Here is a 21,427-nt window from a genome sequence, read left to right on the forward strand (position 1 = left end):
GCTTCAAAGTCTTGTTCATGGGAGGCACATGCAGAATGTTGAGCTGATAATCAATAACCCACAGTACAAGGTCCATCTCCAGTCAACAGGGGACAGCTGGTCCTAGGTTTGGTTGCATTCAGCCTCTGAAATGATTGTTGTGGGTATTGCCATAGCCACCTAGAATAAACGCTCCCCATGGGGCTGCAGTGGCAGTTCCCATTGACATCAGAGACTCTGAAGCTTTAAGAATGAGAACTTGAAGAGCTGAAAACAGTGGGCCTTCATCCTGCTCATGAAGATTCCAGATGGTAATTTCTTCTGAACTTTTTAATAACTGACTTCCTTTTCTCTCCCTTCTGACTCTTCTCTCTTTTTTCTATTTGAGATGGAGTCTCACTCTGTCATCCAGGTTGGAGTGTAGTGGACGATGTTGGCTCACTGAAACCCTTACCTCCCAGGTTCAAGTGATTCTCATGTGTTAGCCTCCTGAGTAGCTGGGACTACAGGCATGAGCCACCACGCCCAGCTAACTTTTTGTATTTTTAGTAGAGATCGGGTTTCACCATGTTGATCAGGCTGGTCTTGAACTCCTGACCTCAGGCAATCCACCTGCCTCGGCCTCCCAAAGTGCTGGGATTACAGGTGTGAGCTACTGCGCCCAGCCTGACTCTTCTCTTTTTACCGAGAGTTGATTTTTGATTTTTTTCTCCTTAAACTTTACCTCTTCCCCTAATACACTAATTTGTATTTTTATTTTTTATGGATTCCAATCCTGCTCTCTTTGCCCCCATGCCTTAGCTCTTCTCCTTATCATTATCTGCTCTACTTCTCAATGTCTTTCTCTTAACTTCTCCTTATATATCTAGTATTTATTTACTTAAAAAGTACGCTCCCTAACTCATAATTTTCAAGGCAGAAGACTTAAACATTAATTTTTAAATTTTAATCACCTTTTAATGATATTTAAATTTTTTAAATTTTCTGGATCCAAGACCTAAGTAGAAAAATTTCTAGCATTCTGCCACATTTCCCCAACTTCAACTCTTTCCCTTACCACTCTCTAAAGGAAATCTATTGGAATTGTTTTAAGTTTTTCTTAGCAGCTGATTTAGAGAGAGCTGGGAGATTAACGTGAAAGTATGTGAAAAATACTGTGTATTTAGATAGCACAGTTGTTTCTAGAATCTCTGGAGAGCTTGGTTACTCTTAACAAGAATAGAAATGGAATCATTAATCCTCACCTCAGCTAAATTCCTGCTAAAAGAGAAACAGTTAACACACCCCAAAACAAATACCTCTTCTTTCCACTTCCTCATTCTCTTTGCTCCCTCTGAAGCAAACATTTCGGGACCCTTTGTCCCTTTGACAATTGTCCTGCTGCTGCTGGTGGGGTGGTGCTGGAAATGGAGGCTTGATCATTATTTTGGACAGAAAACCATCTTTTGCACACAGTAGGCACTCATTACGGGATTGACTGGATGCCATAATGCAGTTGGCCCCATAGCTGGGGGTGGAATTTGTAACAACACCCTGTGATTTCATCCTTAGTACCCTGTATAACATGTATACACACACCAAATAAACACAACACAGAAGGACTTCAAAGACGCACCGGCTTCGCTGTTTTCAAACCTTGATCAAACAAGGATAAAAAATCATCCAGGCCAATGGTTTAGTAAAGTTTGCTCTGGAAAGTGCCCACCAGTCTCTTGGGAAATTTTACTGGTCTCGGCGAAGCCCAGGACTTGGGAATTTTCATGAAGATACCCCCAAACCTTATAGGAGAAGAAACCCAACACACAGCCAACTGAACAGGCGCATGTAGATAAACGCCTACTCAGTTTCTGCAACTCAGGCTAGATCCCTTGATTTGTGAGGCCTTCCTTATTGCCCAGAGGAGATCGGCTTGCTTCCTTCTCTTTGATCTCACAGCACTTGGTGTGCATCTTATTTATTGCTTTTCATATGCTACATTGCAATGATGCCTTTTCTAATCTCTCCCAGTTACTTGAGGGCAGAGACAAAACACTTCCTTCTTTTCTGTATCTATACACAAGTTTAGCACAGAGCCAGGCCCAGGCAGACTGATATACGAATGCCCAAGGGAGAACCAAATTCCATCCACTGTCTGTTTTTGTCAATAAAGTTTTGTAGGAACACAGCCACACTCATTGGTTGATATATTGTCTATAGCCGCTTTCAGGCTACAATGGCAAATTTGGGTAGTTGCTACAGAGCCTGTATTGCCTCAAACCGAAATGATTCACTCTCTGGCACTTTACAGAAAAGGCTGGCCAATCCCTGCACAAGCACACACAGCCAGTTTGAAAGAGTCAACCAAAATGTTGGCTCAGGAATGTTAACAAGAACTAGGGAGGCCAGAGTATCATTGAAACAAGAGTCTATTCTGTCTTCTCTTGTAAAGACTTTATCTTTTGCTTTAAAGCCTGCAACTCACCTCACCATTTTTTTTTTCTGCATTTGGTTTTTGTCATTGTTTTTCTCCCCTTTGGGGGTGTTTCTTTAATACATATTTTTTATTTTCAGTAATGGAATGTGATTCATCCATTAAATATTATCTTTTTGAAGCATGTTATATATCATAGTAAATAATACTAATAACATCAAGTGCAAATTCACATACAGTCTAATCCCAGCCAAAGTTTTTAAAAGGCAATGTTCAAGGAGAAGGAAGAAACATCCAAAAATAACATGAATAATTGCTTCTAGCTATCTAGGCTTGGGCGAGTTTTATTCATTTTTTATACTTTCTTATATTTACAATAATAATGAATCTATCTTATCTGCCAAGCATCTCTGATAAAAGCAGTTCTGATTTCAGTGCTCCTGTTATTACACAGACACTGTCTCTACTAGGGCATCTCACATTGCTAAATGTTAGACTCACTCATAAATCCTACCTATGATTCATCTCTATCAATCACATTTGTGAAACTGCTTTGGATAAAAGTCATTGTGTATATGGAAAACATTATCTTTATTTTTTTTTTGCAATCTTGTAAAAAAATTTAAAAGTCAGGTTATCCTCTAAGTCTAATTTGCGATTTTAATTCTACTTACTAGGTTGATTCATAAAGATAGATTTCACTCTTTCAGCTGCTTTAATTAGCTCCTTTCTAACGCAGACATCTAAGTTCTGCCAGAGGCTAAAAGATAAAGTAGCACATACGGTTTTGGTGTGGTGGAAAGACATAGCGGCACAATGCCTTCGAAGGTGGGCTCCACCTTTGCTGCCTCCTAGATGTGACCTTGAGTCAGTAATTTCAGCTTTCAGAGGCTCAGTTTCCTCATCTGCAAAATGGGATTACTAATAACCTACTGGGTTACTGGAAGAATTAAAGCAGTTTTATGTAAGTGCTGGATTAAGAGTTTTTTATCAAAAAAGAATGCCTTTAAAACTAGTGAAAGTGTTTGCTGTAGAAGGAAATGCAATGTGCTTGCAGTGGAAGAACCCCAGAAGGAAATGATACTTCCTGTCTCTCTGACTGAGTCAGAAGCAGGAAGAATCTTCCTTCACATGATCTTCCATTATATACTGTAATTTATTTGAAAGAACACGGAAAGATGAGTCAGGGAACCCAGGTCCAGCTTTATCTCTAATTTGCTGTGCAATCTTAAATAAATCATATTCCCTCTCTGGGCCTGTTTGCTCATTTGTATCATGAGGGCTTTAAATAAGAATCTCTCTAATATTTGTAATTTCTAATATGAAAATTCCACGGATTCAAAAGATTGCAGAAGTGTGTCATATTGACTAAATAAACCAGTGAAGTTTTTTTTAAAGTCACCTTGAAAAGGAAAACATTCAACACAGGTATAGTGTTTTACAGCTTACCACATACTCTCATGATCCTCAGAACAGCCCTGGGAGCTCGGAAAGACAAGTATTATGATCTCATGTAACGGAGAAGGAAAACAGGGCCATGATCAGACAGCTAGCAAGTGATTGAACCTGCATATGTACCCAGGGCTGCCTGAAACCAAACTTTGCAAACTTTCTAGTCTACCAGGAAGGATACATTTCAACATTCCGGTTGTTCACCTTGAACACCTTAAGTTTCCAGTGAATCTCTAATTAAATTACCCACATATTTTCTGTTTGATTAAAGGTCTTCCTTGTTCTGCTGTAAGATTGACCAGCATGGGAAATGCATTTGCACAGGGCCATCTTTACAATGTTCACAGTCCAGATTTTCACTGAAGGAGAGTCCCCAGTTGGGAGACACTCCTATAGAGGGCAGCCAGTAACATCAGGAGAAGGCAAGCTCGGAGTTTTCTAAGAAGCTCCGTTGTGGAGGAAAACAATCCCAAACACAGCTCAAACTGGGTCTGCACACGGGAAGGCAATTGCTCTAGTAGGAGGTAAACTGGACTAGTACTTTAGGTGCAGGGTAACTGGGACAAATAACATACATCCTTGGAGTATACGTGTCTTTATGGGCAAATCTGTAGGGTAAAATACCTAACAAATTTACTGTTTTCAACTTAACAAATAGGCTCAGGTGTCCTCTGGGAAATCTTCCCTGGTTCCCCCAAACAGGAACACAAATCGTCCCCTTTGCTCCCAAGTCAAAGCTTTTGTCTTTTGTAGTATTCGCTTATCACATGTAAGATTATTATTCTCTGTTTACTTATCTATCTTTCCCAGTTGACTGTGAGCTTCTTGAAGAATGACATGATTTTTTCTGTATATATGTAAATCTTTTTTATTTTTCTGTCTAAGCTATTCAGGTCTCCTAGAGCATTGAGATATAGTGTTTCCAATATTTTACTCTGGCAATATCTTCACAATGTCTCTAAGACTTTTCAGGCCCTCCCTTCAACCCCTTGTTTCTCTGAGCCTCCATCCTCTTGCCTCAGTACTCATTTCACCTTGGCCACGCTGGATTTCTTGTTGTTCTTTTGACACACAGCACATTCCTGACTTGCCCCTTTGAGGCATACTGTCCCTCACTCTTCCTGGATGCCCCCTAGAAACCTCTGGGCTGACCTCATCACCTCCTCCATGCCTTGCTTGGATCTCCCAGTCTTGATGGAGCCCAACATCTCCACCCATTTCGTTGTGCTTCCTGCCTCCCCAGGTAGCCCTTGGCACTCCTAACACTCCTTCCCATACTTAGCTTTCTTCTTTTCCATAGCACTGTCCACGTTAAACTATGATGTATCACTGTGGCTTTTATTTTGTGTCTGTATCTCCTTCTAGAATGTGACCTTCATGAGAAAAGGGAATCTTTGTCTTGTCTGCTGGAACAAAATACATCCCTAGAAAAGTGTTAGGAATGTAGTAAATGCTCACATAGAGTTTTGCACTGATTTAAATCCACTGATTTTTTTTTCCTACTTGAGCTATTTAAGTTCCCCATGAGAATCAGGCTGAACTCTTCCAATATTTTGGACCTAAACATTCCAGCTGATCACTCTGACTCTCTCCTGGTCTTTGTGCAGATATGACCTTAATGATGTTGAGCCCCATGGCAAAGCTTTGCCCACAGGAAGTGATGAGTGCCTTAATAAAGCAGATTTCCTTTTGCTATTCAACAGCAAGGGCTTTGGGCTGTTTAAAAAAAAAATTGTGTTTTTCCTTATGAAATAGTTCCAAAACTGAATTTTCAAAATGGATGAAGACCTCCTAGAGACCCTGAAGATGAGATGAACTCCCCTTATTCATCAGAGAGTGCTGGGCTGGAGCAGGGACCCCTTTCTGTGTGCTCATCTCCCTCATTTCCATTGTCTTTCCACCTCTACGAGTTGTTAACTGTGTTAATCACAACTAAAACAAAGCTAATAATTGCCTCTTGGAACATTGTGTAACACCATGGAACGTTGCCACGGGCCTCTGAGAATCAGCCTCTAACTGCTTGGAGTAATTTCTCAGGGATTTTAACTCAGCCCGTCTTTAAGCCGAATGTTTATCATTTTCCTTTTTATGGTTTCTGGCTCCTCCCCTGCCTTTGAAGTTTCTGAAATCTTTAAGCATTTGGCTAGTCTCTATACACCGCAGGTCTTCTCCCTCAAAGAGGGCACCTGGCCAGGAGAAAGGAACTGGAGCTCCTCTCTTGGCTGGGCCTATAAAACAATCAGATTGCTCTGCAGCCTGCCATTTGAAACGTGAGCTGTGCTGAAAGTACAGATAATGCAGCGTGTTCCAAGGAGATTAGAGTATCCCAGTGGGATTTCGGGTGAATGCAGAGGGAGAGTAGCTCAAGTCCTCCACACACCATTTAACCCTCTCTTCTCCAGCCTGCGTTATCTAGGAGGGTAGGTAAGGGCACAGATCTGCTCCCCTCTTTTCCATAACCACCCTGACTTGTGCAAATAAGGGGTTTACAGCTAAGACGTTTCCATGAAACTGTTGATTATTCTCCTCTGCTCCATTTGGTAACTTCTGTCGACAGTTAGCTTTGAGCATCCCAAATCCCATGGCTTCCCTCAGAGGAGGACTATCCTTGTCATTCTGCTCCAAAGTAGGGACAGATTTATTTTCTGCCTCTTGCTCCTTCCAGAATTTTCAGCTCTTTTGACAATTTCCAAGAAAAGGGATGAGTTCCAGCCACCATGTCATGAGGAGACCCTGGATACCCCAGCTCAGAGCCTAGAGTAAGTATTTGCATTGAAGAGGAAACATGTCATATATTTGAAATTTAAGTTTCATGAATAAGATCTGGGCCCAAATTGGCTTTAGTCAGTCAAAGACCCAGTCAAACTCAGGAAGTTAAAAAAGTTGAGGTGGCTGGTTTCACCTGGCTCCACTGTCCATTCTTCTCACTTTCTCCACATGTGTTTGTTTGTTACCCTTTCTTCATCATCGATGGAGCTCAAACTCAGCCTCACATGGGAGCAGCAGCCCCAAAATAAAATTTGTGTATCCTACAGGAATAACACAGCAGGCAAGCCTGCAGGATAGAGCCAGGTGAGGCAAGTGGTAGTGGAGCTCAGAGTGTCACGTAATTGAGTGTTGTTGCAAGGACTGGAGGGGAAGATGGGGTAATAGATGTCTGCCTGGAGTGAAGACGTGGCAGGGCCAAGCCTGCCTGTGATGTGTCCCAAACCTCCAATGATCCCCAACCCTGTGCAATAAAAGCTGGGTAGACCAGGCAACTGATGAAACCCCAGCTCCTGATGAAAGAGGGAGTTGTTTTCTTCTGCCTGCCTGCTGAGTTGTAGAATTCAGAACCTTTGTCTTATCCAGCTTAAATCCCTGTCACTCTTTAGCAAGGACTTATGAGGAGTGTGGTAAATGATGATGAATATGCCCCTGTGGGGAAAGGTAGCAAATGCCACAATGTCCCTGCCATGCTCCTGCTCTCCTTAGTTATGGAATTGCTGATTCCTGGCAGGTGAAAGGATCACCTAGGTTATTCCCTGTCACTCAGTTGATGTTGGAATCCCAGCTACAAGGTGGCTCACAAGAGCCCCTCCCATCCCATCCCTGTTTGGATGTTTCCATTGATGGTGAGTCTCCAATCCCTGGAGGCAGCCCAGCCTAATAAGCCTGCATCATATTTTTTGGGTTATTAGAAATGTGTGCTAATGTGGTCTAAAAGAATATTGAATTGATAGCCATCTCTTGAAAAATAGCAGAATGTCATGTCCCCATTATTTCCTAGCAATTCTCAGGGAAAATGTGTGTATTCTCCACATTCATGAAGGTGGCCACTTGTAACCACCTCCACCTGCCAAGGCTTGAAACAAACAGTAGCTGCTATAGAGGTGGCAGGACACTTTGCATTCCCCAACCCTAAGCAACAGCAGGCTGCCGGCTCCCACACTCTCTCCCTCTCCCTTGATTCATGATGAGTTAAAGCACCATCTTCTTCATAGCACCTAGCAAGGCTGTGGATGTTCTTAACATTGACAGGCTGCAACCCATCCTAGGGATCCCTGCGTTGCTCCCCTCATGGGGATGGAAAGCATCAACTTTATCCCTTCAGAGAGAACTAAGGTCTCCTTATCCAACAAGCTCCCTTCATGGCATGAAAGGAGGCTCACAATAATTAAGTTGCACACACACACACACACCAATATGAAGCATTTGGATTAATGCACTGCCTTTGGTCAGTTTCCTGAGAAGCCCTCGAGATGATAATTCAGGTGCAAGAGATTTATTAGGGGAGAGTTCCCAGGACAGCCTAGCAGAGGAGCTCAGGAAGCAGGAAAGGAAAGGGGAAGACATCGAGCCAGGTACAATCTCAGTCAGTGTGCAGCCTCAGTCTGATTCCACAGGGAGTCTATAGAGAGGAAGTTACACCTTAGAGTTCATTCGGACTCGAGGCAAGGAGGCTGAGGGTTGATATTCTTTATTACAGTCCATCACTGGCATGGGCCACTCCAGCAGGTTGCAAACTTGGGTAGTTCCAGCTCTCTGAGCTCCTGGGCAAAGTGGCTCTAGTAGTCCAGGGGCACTGCCTGTTTGTTAGACACAAAGGCACCCAGAAGCCAGGGAAGGGATACACAGAAATGTGAAAAGGATCTGGCCAGAGCATCGTCCACTCATTCACTTGTGTCATCCCCAAACAATAGGTTTTATTGGCCCAGACTTGATGTACTTCTAACATAACTTGGTATCTGTATAGTAAGAAACAGTCAACAATCTTTCTTTTAATAAACTCTGGGGCAGGGTGGGACTGGGAAGGTTCTGCCTCATGCCACACCCCAATGCGGAGATATAATCCAGTCTAAGTCCACACTGGCTGTTTGTTTGGTATACATTCACGTTTCGATGGACACTGTTCAAATAAATTCTTGAAGCCACTTTATAGAGGCTGCTGCAAAGTCTTGTTTGCTGAGCCTCTGTCGGCATATGAGCTTGGTCACATCCCCTCCACTAGAATTTTCTATCCAGCTGTCTATCAAGACTAGTCAAATCACCTCCCAAAAGATGATAGAGATTTTGATGAGCAAGTCTGGAGCACGTCTCCCGTTCTGCAGATGATGGCATCTCTTGGAAGGTAGATATTGATGGCATCTCTTGGAAGGTAGATATTATATGCAAAGTCACCCACATAAAACTCCTCTGCAAACACAAATCCAAACCCAAATAAAGCTGCTCTTACTTCCCTTTACAGTAAACAATCCAAAATCTATAGGACTATCAAATCAGGTCTTTATCTTTGTGGGTGTGCTTTCATTTAATTAATTTTCTAATAATAAGTACAAGACCCCTGGTGCTCCATCATTTTATGCCCAGGAACCTATAACATGGCAAGGAAATCTCCAGACATTGCCATTTCAATTTTATCTGACTGTTAGTGGCCCAGCATTAGGTTCTGTTTATCTTCTCTCTCTCGCTTTGTTTACTCCCTGGAGTAAACAAAAGCATATGTTCCTTTCTCCTTTTCCCTGTAACACCTAAAAGGGCAGGCAAGAGAAAACCCCAGGGAACATCACTCTTAAGTCAAACCAGCTCACACAAGTTGGCCTCTCATGTCTGTTTAAAAGAGTTTATCCTGTTTCCTCTGACACCCCTTCTAATCTCTGGCACACAGTGTAGGCATTCAGTAAGAAAGACTGGGCTCCTGGGTCCTTCCTCTTTCCCCTTCAGTAACTCAGCCTCTACCAAATTTCCTCTTCCACATTCTCTATCAGCCCTCGTCTCTTGCCTTCAGAACTTGTTTCTCTGTTTATCTGGTTGTCCACTGCTCCCACGGAGACAAACAAATGAATGAGACTATATTTTCGAACACTTACTATGTACTGGGAACCTTCCACCTATCATCTTATTTTAATCCTCACACATTCTCCTATAAAGTATCATTATTTTCCCATGAAAGCTAAGGTACAGAGAAGGTCAGTGACTTTTCCTAGATCACGTAGCCAGGAGAGAAGCAGGATGTGACATGGAAACCAAGTTTGGCTGAATCTAAGTGTAGTAATTTCTGTCCCCTGCAGTTTCCATTTTCTAGACTATGCTTTGGGTCTTCAACTTCCACGCCAACACCAGAGGATAAGTATTTGAGACCCCACATTGGTCATCCAACTATGAAAAAATTCTCATTTTAAGCATATACAGCTTAAAAAAAGAATCAACTTCACGTATTTGGAAAACCGTAAGTGTCATCTTCCATCATTCAAAAATGTCTGTAACAGACCAGCATTATTGACAGTTCTGAGCTAGACCGAAGGAACTCTTTTCTATGACTTCAACAGAAATATTTTGTTATTACAATGTTGGCAAACATTTTTAATATATTGTTCAGTCAAATGATAGTCCCTATAGCTTGCAACTCAAAATATCATGGTGGTGAAATACTCGTTAGTCACCTGCTATAAGTTCAATGGAATGTGCTAGGACACGGAGTTTGTAAAAGCAGATATTGTCTTGTTAAGCGGTCAGGTCACATAATGTACAGCCTCACGCAAGGACACTGTCATCAGGAAAAAGGCTTAGATTATGTGCTCCAAGTACACCGAGAAACTGGTTTCTGGAAACCCGACTTTTCAATGAACGCTTGTTAAAGCAGAGTTAATGTGTTTCCTACTGTTATAACAATGACATGTGAGTCACATATGTGGTTTCGAGATTCCTAAACTGGATCTGCCTGGCTGCTGATGTAATCAGAAATAACCTCTGGCTGTTTGAGACTAGAATATTCAGGAGGAAAACTGCCCAGCTGATGCAACTGCTGATTTTTGTTAATGCTATCACCAACATTCCCAGCATTCAAAATTCTTTAAGAAAAATTCTTTAAGATATTATTATTCATTAATACTTTGTTTTCATTTGGAAAATTTATTTACTATCAAGGCAAAATATTTTTGGGATTCAGCCTGTAAATGTATCTTAATTCTCACTGTCTGAAGGTCCTTTGTTATTGCGGAAAAGAATGTGGGGTTAGGTGTCAGGCAGATTTGCATTTGAATTTCAGCTCTGTCACTTACCTGTGTGATTTCAGAGAGGTTACTGAACCTCTCTGAGCCTTGACTTTCTAATTTGGAAAAACAGGAAATTATTCCTATCTCACAATATTCTGAGTATAAAGTTAGACATAGAGCGGCATTTGGGAAAACAAGAGAGTACAACATAGACAACCAGGTATTTGGACCTAGGCTTGCCTCTAGGGAGCCTGGCTTGATGAATCCGCTGGGTTTTGAGCCCTGTGTGCCCAAGACAGAAACCGGCTCTAATTGTGGGCCCTCCAGCCGGGCTGTCCTCCCCAAGCCCTAAACAGGGGATTCATTCAAACTCCCTAGGTCTTCATAGAAAGCAAGAGAAAAAATGATGAGAGGAGATTGTTGAGCCAGTTTCCTGCAAGAGCAGTCTTTCCTATGGGATGCCATCAGTCAGTTGTTAAGTTTACAAAGCAGCAGGAGTATGTAACTGAGAATTTTGACTTTCAAAATTTCTATGAGCAGCCTCTTGGTAACAGAACAAGAAGATGGCAGTTGTGAAAGGAAGAAGATCACGAAAATGCTGCAATTTCAGAGGGGCAGGGATCAGGGCAGAAAAAGAAATCATAAGCTTCCTGACACCTGAAGAGGAGGATGCTTACAAGGTGTTTCAACCACCAGGGATCCAAAAGGTGGGAGTGTAAATTAGTTCAACCATTGTGGAAGACAGTGTGGCGATTCCTCAAGGATCTAGAACTAGAAATACCATTTGACCCAGCAATCCCATTACTGGGTATATACCCAAAGGATTATAAATCATCCTACTATAAAGACACATGCACGCGTATGTTTACTGCAGCACTATTCACAATAGCAAAGACTAGGAACCAACCCAAATGCCCATCAATGATAGACTGGATAAAGAAAATGGGGCACATATACACCATGGAATACTATGCAGCCATAAAAAAATAATGAGTTCATGTCCTTTGCAGCGACATGGATGAAGCTGGAAACCATCATTCTCACTAAACTAACACAAGAAAAGAAAACCAAACACTGCATATTCTCACTCAGAAGTGGGAGTTGAACAATGAGAACACATGGACACAGGGAGTGGAACATCACACCCTGGGGCCTGTCAGGGGGTGGGGGGCAAGGGGAGGGATAGCATTAGGAGAAATAGCTAATGTAGATGACGGGTTGATGGTTACAGCAAACCACCATGATACATGCATACGTATGTAACAAAAACTGGATGTTCTGCACATGTACCCCAGAACTTAACTTGAAGTATAATAAAAAAGAAAAAGAAGCACAAAGGATTTGCTCTGAGGACCACACCACAGTACCTGTGTCCTTAGTCACCTTCCAGTTAGAAAGCATTTCCATATATACCATGCATTTTCAGCCTCACCCCACACTATGAGTCAGGAATCCCCTTTCGAGAGATGAAAAACTACAGGCACAGAAACCCTGGATGACCTAAAAATTCTCTCTGAAATCACGCTAGATAAGTAGACACATGTTGCTGCAGTGTGGTAAGTGTCCCTTGGTTTAGACTTCTTTCTTAATTGCATCATGAAATTGAATTATATCCCGAAGACCTGGGAAAGAGCAGAAGTTGTTATCCAGTTTAAAAAGTCTTTGCATGTTTTTGGTGGTTCCATTCCAAAAGAAGCAAGAGGAAAATAATGCAAAAATTGAAATGCTGACTTTAAAATTGTATAGTGAAACTCAACTCAATGTTGTGGATTCGCTATGTTCTTAAAATTTTATTTTTTAAAAGAAGAAAAATCTTTCTTTAAGGAATAGTAAGCATCTTTATCTTATCAAAATTTGATATCCAAATGAGAAATTGCTTCCTCCTTCTAATAATAATAAGCACTTACTATATTCTGGACAGTATAAACACTTTGCAATCATTATCCCCTCAACTCAGTGGAGTGGATATTATTACTATCCTTTTATTAGGGATGTAGAATAGGAGACTGAGAGAATTTAAGTGACTAGCCTAAGAACAGTCAGCTTCTATGTGGTAGACCCAGGATCTGAACACATTCTGATGCCAAAGCATGTTTCTCTTATTCCTAATTGCAACCCTACAGAAACTGTACTGGCAGAGCATACACATTTTTTCATGGAATTATGAAAAGAAAAAAAAAGCCTCGTGAGGTAAGAAATACCACTTTAAATTTTCAGATAAGAAAACTGACTTTACATGATTTCTCTATGTCATGCAAGTAGACAGGTGAAGATTCAGAATAGCTCTAAGGCTGAAACTGGAAGCCAGAACCCTTGAGTCTAGAATAACCTAAATCTGTTTCTTCTTTGTATCTGGCATTGTGATTCCTCATGAGAAAAAAATTAATTGGGGGTTAGTGCAAAATTTATTTCTCCATAAGCAAGCAACTGTTAAGTTGTACAAAGATTTACATACAGCAACTGGGACCATCCCACTTACTGCCCAAATTCTCATTCGCTCAATTGCCAACTAACATTTAGTTGAGTACCAAGTATATACAAGGCATTGTTAAGTCTTGGAGTACAGAATAAGCAAAGAGGAAGAGATGTGTCTGTAACCTCATGGTGCCTATTGGGTCCCCCGATGCCTTCTTTACCAGGCACACTTTCCCAATATTGATGATGGAAAAAGAAATCCCAATATTGATGGAAAAAGAAATCTATTGTTAAATCTCAGTGATTTTCTTTGAACTTTTTCCCTGAAATCCCTATTGCCTTTGGCATAATCTGGCTACTTCCTGGGTTCTGCCAAGCTTTGGCCCAATGAGGGTGACTTTGGTGACTCTTTAACAAATACCTTAGACACCCCCTCATTTACTAGCCTGGATTAACAAACAGCTTGTCCTGAGCAACTCTGCATGTAGCCAACAACATGCGGTGACTTCAGAGCACAAACACGTGCCTCGATGTTATCCTGAGGGCAGACATCTGCTCAGGGAGTCTTTTTGGACTTTTCTTGAGATGGCTAGATCTCTACTGGGAGATCAGCTTCTGGGTTCTATGGATGGACTACATATTCCAGTATGTCTGCTGTCTGGAAGTTGTCAAAGATAGATTCCTTGGAGTGGTGATGAAAGTGTCTCTTGTTTGTTTGGCTTCCCTGAATGCAGAGGACTGGAAAGAAGCAATCGTATAGGATGACTGGCCATTAGTGGTTTCCAGTTGACTTTGCCAGACCCAGAAGAGCTATGTATGACCTAACCTCTGCTTCAAGGAGACTACACACAAATATAAACAATCAGTTTCCAAGGCTAGTGTCCAACTCCTGGTGTCCTGGTCCCCTCTGCATTGTAATGTATACCTCAGTATCTTAGTAACTGCTGAAGAGAGACTCTTAGTTGAGACGACCAGTATAGATTGCAATCTCAGTAGAAGGCAGGGTCCATGTGTGCACATCTTTTTATAGTTAACAAGATCCTGCTATTTCTAATACCTCACTCAGTACTCATGATAATATCAAAAGGCAAATTTTGTTATTCTCAGGTCACAGATGAAGAAACTAATGTACAAAGCTAGTGGCAGAACTGGGACTAAACACTAGGTCTAACAACTACCAAATAATTCTCCATCTTCTACTTCACCATAACATGAAATGATTAATAGGAAGAACTTCCTTGAAATTTTATATACATATATTATATATATATAGCATCTAGCCCTGTGCATTGCATAAAGTAGTCCCTTAATAAGGAATGGCTTTTTTTTTTTTTTTTTTAATGTAAGGCAGCATAGTTTAATTGTTCAGCCATGAGAAAGGAGGTTAACTTGAGATAACATCCAGTTACTCAGACCAGTTACTTAGTCTCTTCGGCTATTCATTTTCTTATCTAAAAATGGGATAATGATTAAAAACTTTCTAAGGTTAGCATGAGAATTGTATAGCTAGAAGATAGATAGGAATTTGCTCCCTGACACTGAGGTGCAACTTTTATAAGATAGAGTGGGAGGGAACACTCACCTCCTTTCCAGGCTGCATACAAAGACCCAGGATACTTCCATGGCACCTGAAAAATGGAAGAATATACTCTATTTTTAAATCCACAGCTATTCACTGAGCTATAAAATGAAAATGTTTCCGTTCACAAACAGAGAGCTCTGCCATCATGCTAAGGCTTTTTTTTTTGCAAATGTCCTAAGGCTCTGCCTCTCAGTGGTCAATTTCATGGCACCATGGAGCACCCCATCAAAGACCCTGGCACTCCTCAGGTGCTGTGTGAGTTCCTGGCACTGGTGGGACCTGCCATAGCATGCTCCCCCACCCTAGGCTCTAGGATGATAACCTTCACTTACCTTGCAATCTCAGTAGAAGGCAGAGTTCGTGTGTGCACATGTAGGGCCAGTTCTGCCTCCTTCTCCACTTCATAGGCCAGCTTCCCTCAATATCTCAATACATTCTTCAAACAAAGGCCTAAGAGTGGGAGTAGATAAGGGCGTTTTTTTTAGATGTCTTCTCTTTTCAGGGCTGCAACACAAAAGCCTCTAATAATGCCCTCAGGGAAAAAGAACATATATTCCATACACATTTTTCCAACCTTCTATCATATAGAAAACACTAATTAATATTCCAATAAGTTGTCTGCCAAAAAGGAGGAGGAGAACTAATATATGTAAAGTGTCTAGTATCATATGGCATACCATAAACACTTAACTACTGTATTATTGGTTGTATAACTACTGTATTATTGTAGTTTTCTTGGTTGTATAACAACTGCTGTATTATTGTATAACTGCTGTATTATTAACTACTGTATTATTGTAGTTTGTATAACTACTGTATTATTTTAGTTTTATTTTACTGAGACTGCCCTCAGTAAACTGAAGTTGTATAACTACTGTGTAACTACTGTATTATTGTAGTTTTATTTTACTGAGACTGCCCTGTGATGCTTTAGTACTTCCTTTCAATGCTTTGCCAAAATAGGGCAGGACCTTAAAATGAGAAACTGTGATATAAGCACTTTGTCACATCAACAATTATCAGGTTCTCTCAAATAAGTAAAAATTAGATCCTGAAGCCTCATCTAGGCCTTTCCTTGTTTACCTACTTTTTAAATGTAGTTTGGCTTGGTCCAAGAAAGGGAATTTGTCATATATTGATGTGGGGCGATATCATTTGTGCAAGTATCATAAATGTAATGGCAGCAGTTCCAAACCAGAAGTATCTTAAAAGAATAATGCACTATGACTAAGCAGGATTCATTCCAGAAATGCAAGGATGGTTCAATACTGAAAATGTTGATAACTGCATTACATCATTTCATTAAGTGATTAACAGAGCAAAAAACAGGTAACAACAAATTTACTATACCATCTGGATTCAACTAGAAATAGTAGAGAAGGAATAGAGCAATAGTTTTGACATGGTAAAGAATGTCTGAAGTCAATTTCAAACAAACACCAGGTTCATCACCACTAAATTCAAGAACAAGATACAGATGTCCACTATCACCTATTATTATTTAACATTATTTAGGATGTTTAAGTCAGTAAAATAAAGTAAAAAGCAATATAACTATCCAAAAAGGGAGATTTAAAAATTATTAATCATTATTTTCCATTTCTTAACCCTGAATAAAAAACAAACTAAAATCTTCCTTGAGTTTAGAATAGCTAATGGTTACAAATAAATAAATATATACAAATCAATGTATTCTCTATAAAACTGCAGTATCTAATGGAAATGTTAATAGAAAAAAGAGTAAATTTAGTGTATAAATCAAATGATGTAACATCTAAAAATAAATATATAAAAAAACTTAAAATTTGTACAGACCTATATGTAAAAACTATAACTGTATAACTCTTAGAAGATAGGAGTAAATTATTTTTATGACCTTTGGTTAAGCAAATCTTTATCTGGGACAGCAAAAAAAAAAAAAAAAAAAAAAAAAAAAACAAACAAAAAAAAAAACCAGATAAATTGAATGCCAGACCACAGAACTGGATAAAATGTGGTGGCAAGAGATAACCCTTCTAAATGTGAGGGCAAAGTTGGGACATTAGTAGATCCAGAATTTGAGAAGATCACTCTGGCTTCCATGTTGGAAGTTGTATTGGAGCTGGGAGCTTTTAACAGGGGGAAAAGCTGGGAGTACAAGATTAGTTTATGGCTGATGACAGGTAGAGCCAAACAAGAACAGAGATGGGGTTGGTAGAGCCTCATACTTTAGAGAAATAAAGGAGAATACACCTGTCAATAGAGCCATGGTTTGGGCAACTAGGCCATTATGGGAACATGCCAAAAACAGAGTGGTGGACTACAATGGAAATTTGATGAGTGTTCCCAACACCCTCTTTAAGTAAAAGGTTCACCCTGAAGTCCTTCTTCTCTGATCTTTGCCGAAATAATTAGACAAGATTTACATTAAAAATTTCTTTATAAACCAGAAGGGCTATTGAACAGTGTGATTCTGTAGAACAATGCCCTTTGGACATACAAGGCCCAGCTCTGACACTCACAAACATCATGGGTGTGTGCGAGTTACTTAACAAACCTGAGCATTAGTTTCCATTTCACTAAAATAGAGATAGTAATCTCTCCCATGTAGGACTACAGTGTACATGGGAAGGGCCTGGCTCAGACCATGCAGCCAATAAATGCAGATTCTGCTCTTTTTCTCTCTTCAGTGATGCATCCCAGCCTTCAACCCACTAATGGTTCTCCCTGCGACTTTCTACACATGCTCTCTACAGTTGAAATTTGCTGCTTTGTGCTTATTTTTCTTAGGCAATATATAAAGAAACCATCATGGCTTTTCCCAATCTATTACTTTATAACTCCATAACATTCATCTGTGCCTTTTCTCTGATATTTCATCTTATTTAATTATATATTTAGCAAACCTAATCCTGCTTCCCAATGATACTTGCACGAGCTCAGAGGCATTGCTAAAATAAGACCCCCCTGCTACCAGCAGTGCCAGTCAGTAGGTGACACTACTGACTACTTTCCTCTCCTCTTGAAGTGGCTTCAATGATGGATCACATGCTCAGTGCTCAGGACTCAGCTCCACTTTCAGAGTCTGCCCGTCCATCACTGTCTGTCCCCCAAGGATGAGCAGGAGATGACCAAGGGTGGCTTCCTGATGCCAGCTAGTGTTGTGAACGGACCTCTTAGTTTGAGAAGGAACCAGGTTGGGCACAGAATGATTTTTGGCAGACAACGAGGAGGATGAGTCAAGGCAGAAAGCAGAACTGAGCCATGGTGAACTTTAGTCACCAGAATGGCATTTGCCATTCAACAAACATTCATCAAGCTGTGCTGTGGACTGCTAATTTCTCACATGTCATCTCGCCAACTTCTCAGTTACCCCATGAACAGGTATTAGCCCCTTGTTTTACAGATGAGGAAGCAGACACAGACATGTTAGGTAACCTTCTGTTAGGCCTCAGCTCATAATTGCTAAATTATCCTTCAGATAAGGAGTTGCTTCTTCCAAGTCCCAGATACTCTGCATCAACATGAAGTGTGTTTGCCCTGGAAGTGTGTTCATGAATCCTGTCTATGATTACCTGAGGTCTCAGGTTGAAGAGGGTAAGATTTCAAATCCTAGAGTTATACTTTTCTTAGGACAATGTGTCCACCTTCCCCCACCCCAAAACACACATTCCCCAGCTCTACATGTTTATTCCTAAATTCTGCAGTGATTTACTGAACACCTCCCATGTGCCTGGCATCATGCTTAGTTCCAGTAATAGAGGAGACCAAAGACTGGGACAGGGTCTTTGCCAACACAATAGCTTCGAGTCAAGCAAAGAATATATCTAAGCCGTGTCTGTACCAAAAGTGAGACTGCAGCTGTCAGCTCCTGCTTTCCCCAGGCCAAATCTCCAGCAACCCACAAGGCCTTCAGCTTAAAAGTCCAGCCCTACCCTGCCTTACCTGAATCAATGCAGCAGTGTGGTACATAATTTAGAAGCATAGTCCAATACCAACTCTTCTCTGAGAGCAGTCATGTAGCTGGTCACTGCTACTGTGTCTGTTGTCTGGTGAGTCAGCTCTCTGCCCCTGGGCTACTACAGAACTCCCCCATCTAGGACAAGATGTACTCATTGATACCCCAGCCTCCCTCTCACTCCTGACACAAGTCTCATTTCCTGCTTTGACAAGTGTCTGGTCTGACACCTTAGGTTTCTTGGCTGGGGTCTTCAGGACCTATGTCTTTCAAATCACCTTCTCCCAGAGGGCCCATTCTCAGCCCTATGCCCTTCTGTTAATAAATGAAGCTGTTTTGTAAACCAGACAAGACCAGAATCAACCACGCAGACTGAAGGAATGAAGACATGTGGCCCATGGCTCTCCTCTTCAGAGCAGCTTTTTTTTCTTTTTTTTGGCAATTTTAGAACTTGGATATATTTGACAATCAGTGGTTAGTTCTCATCCATGCTGACTATCTGTAGATTTTTGAAAGTGGTAGCAGGTACACAGGCAACCAAAGTATACAACTTAATGAGGATCTTCATCCTCATTTCGTTTTCCGGACAACTGCACATAGATACTGTACAGGACATTCCTTATTCCTTTGGCCCAGACAGGTCTGTTGAACCTAGTATCAATGCACACATCTGGAGTTCCCATCTCCTTCATGGCAAATTTCCAGATCTCTCTGAATGCCCGAGGGGGATGCTTCTTGAAGCCCACTCCATGGATGCGCTTGTGAATGATGTTGGTGTATTCTCCGGTCACTACTTCACTGATGGCAGAAGGGCCCTTTTTCTTCTCACCACGCTTCTTTGCGGGAGCCACTCTTCCAGGCCCAAGTTGGAAAGTGAGATCTTTGTAAGTATATAATGTAATATTGTGTACTTCTATAGGGCAGATTCTCAAGCCAGGGCACATACTTGGTTGATGCTCCTTACTCTATGTCTAGATGCTAGCTAGAGAGTGAACATTGCTCCAACCAGCTGTCACTAGGAAGACCATGGGAAGATCACTCTACTGTTCTGTGGACCAGTTTCACCCTGAATGAAAAAGGAGAAAATTGGGGCTGAAAGGCAGTAATAACTGAAAAATGGCATTGGACACTCTAAAGATTGTACACAGGCAATGCTTAAATCTATACACAATTATTGTTTTTCTGTAAAGGAACAGAGTAATCCAGAAACTCCTCAGGAAAGCATTAACTGGAGGAACTTTGGGAGCCACAGCCATACATTGTCTAATCTGTATAATTCTTACGCAATCACTCTGGGAGGTGGTCCCCATTATGGCTCCATTTAGAGCTGAGAAAACTGAGACTCAAAAAATTTGAGTGAAGTTAAGAAGATCAATTTGAGCCTTTTGGAATTTCCAGGTGACTCACTGCATGGAATGCACACTGCCCCATGGCTTGAATCTGCCACTATTGATACTAAATATGAACTGCATGCTTTGTCTATGCCAAGCTCCATTCAGAAACTACAACATGGTTCCTTCCATAAAGATACATGAGGTTACTTTGCAAGGTTCTCCTCAGCCCTGCCACCCAAACGGCAGCACCTACAGCAGCCAATACGGGTTATGTGAGCACACATGCTAACCCTTCAAGGTCCATCTTATAAACCCATGGGAATAATGCTCTGTATCTGTCTGGAACCTCAGTTATGCATCTTGCATCTGTACCAAACTAACTCTGCAAGTTCATTAAGGGCAGGTATCACTACCCTCATTCATTGATTCACCGATTTATGTATACATAGATTGTGGCATTAATTCAACAAATATTTACTGAGTACTTACCTGTGCCAGGCTCTGTGCTAATTCATAGAGAAAAGTGATGTAAATAAGGCTTGTCTGACTCTGAAGCAGCACAGTCTTTGGGTGGGTACAGTTTCCCAAATAGACAATAACTTTGAGGGTTTAAGTGCTTTAACTATAGAGCTGTAACCAAGAGGACAAGGAACTCTGCCCAGTGCTTTCAGAATGGTTTCAAAGAGAAGGCAGAATTAGAGAGGCTGGGGTACATGTGGAATACCTTGATGCCAGGTTAAGGGTCTGGACTTCATCCTGAGGGCCGTGAGATGTAGGCTCAGAGCAGTTACAGATGTCCAGGCTGCAACAAGTGTATTTACCATTCTTGTTTTTCTATAAAGGCACAGAGTAATCCAGAAACTCCTCAGAAAAGTACCGGCTGGAGGAAATTTGGGAGCAACAGTATGGTTTGATGGAAAGAGATCAGAGGAAAAGGAGAGGAAAATAGCACCAAATGGGTAGCTGCTATGCGTTAGAAGCTTATATATGTTATCTTGGGGGCACCAAGGACGTGATTTCAACCCCACATTAGAAATAGAGAAAGATCCAAGGAAGCCTGGTTTCAGATCCAGGTCTCACCTCTTCTTCCTGTTTATGAGACCTTGGGAAGATCACACTACTGCTCTGTGGACCAGTTTCACCCTGGATGGAAGAGGAGAAAACTGGAGCTGAAAGGAGGCAATAACTGGAAAATGGCGTTGCATACTTTAAAGGCTGTACACAGACAATGCTTTGTGTTTGCTTGCTTGTTTGAATAGGGAATGATGACCAAAACCTCATGCTATCTTTCTAAGGTAAGAAAGCAGGCAGTGAATAGAAAGGAGCTACAGGAGACATGCGAGG

At 41.2% G+C, this 21,427-nt stretch overlaps 2 long non-coding RNA genes and 1 pseudogene across 2 annotated transcripts in view; 1 reads left to right on the plus strand and 2 right to left on the minus strand.

The window, feature by feature from the left end:
* LOC134736177 (uncharacterized) overlaps nucleotides 1–9,961 on the plus strand; it is a 216,156-nt gene extending 206,195 nt beyond the window's left edge. The window contains exons 2-3 of the long non-coding RNA XR_010120000.1: nucleotides 6,507–6,600; nucleotides 9,892–9,961. This is a non-coding gene — a long non-coding RNA (uncharacterized lncRNA). The remainder of the gene's footprint in view (nucleotides 1–6,506; nucleotides 6,601–9,891) is intronic.
* A 4,853-nt stretch (nucleotides 9,962–14,814) lies between these two features.
* LOC134736180 (uncharacterized) lies at nucleotides 14,815–19,100 on the minus strand. The gene is made up of 3 exons (XR_010120003.1): nucleotides 18,737–19,100; nucleotides 15,145–15,316; nucleotides 14,815–14,858 (listed from the first exon to the last, which is right to left on the minus strand). It is a non-coding gene; the product is annotated as an uncharacterized lncRNA (long non-coding RNA).
* A 66-nt stretch (nucleotides 19,101–19,166) lies between these two features.
* On the minus strand, nucleotides 19,167–20,870 carry LOC129478472 (large ribosomal subunit protein eL31-like; annotated as a pseudogene).
* Between the last annotated feature and the right edge of the window lie 557 nt (nucleotides 20,871–21,427).

The sequence above is a fragment of the Symphalangus syndactylus genome, chromosome 3 (assembly GCF_028878055.3).
Source record: "Symphalangus syndactylus isolate Jambi chromosome 3, NHGRI_mSymSyn1-v2.1_pri, whole genome shotgun sequence".
NCBI lineage: Eukaryota > Metazoa > Chordata > Mammalia > Primates > Hylobatidae > Symphalangus > Symphalangus syndactylus.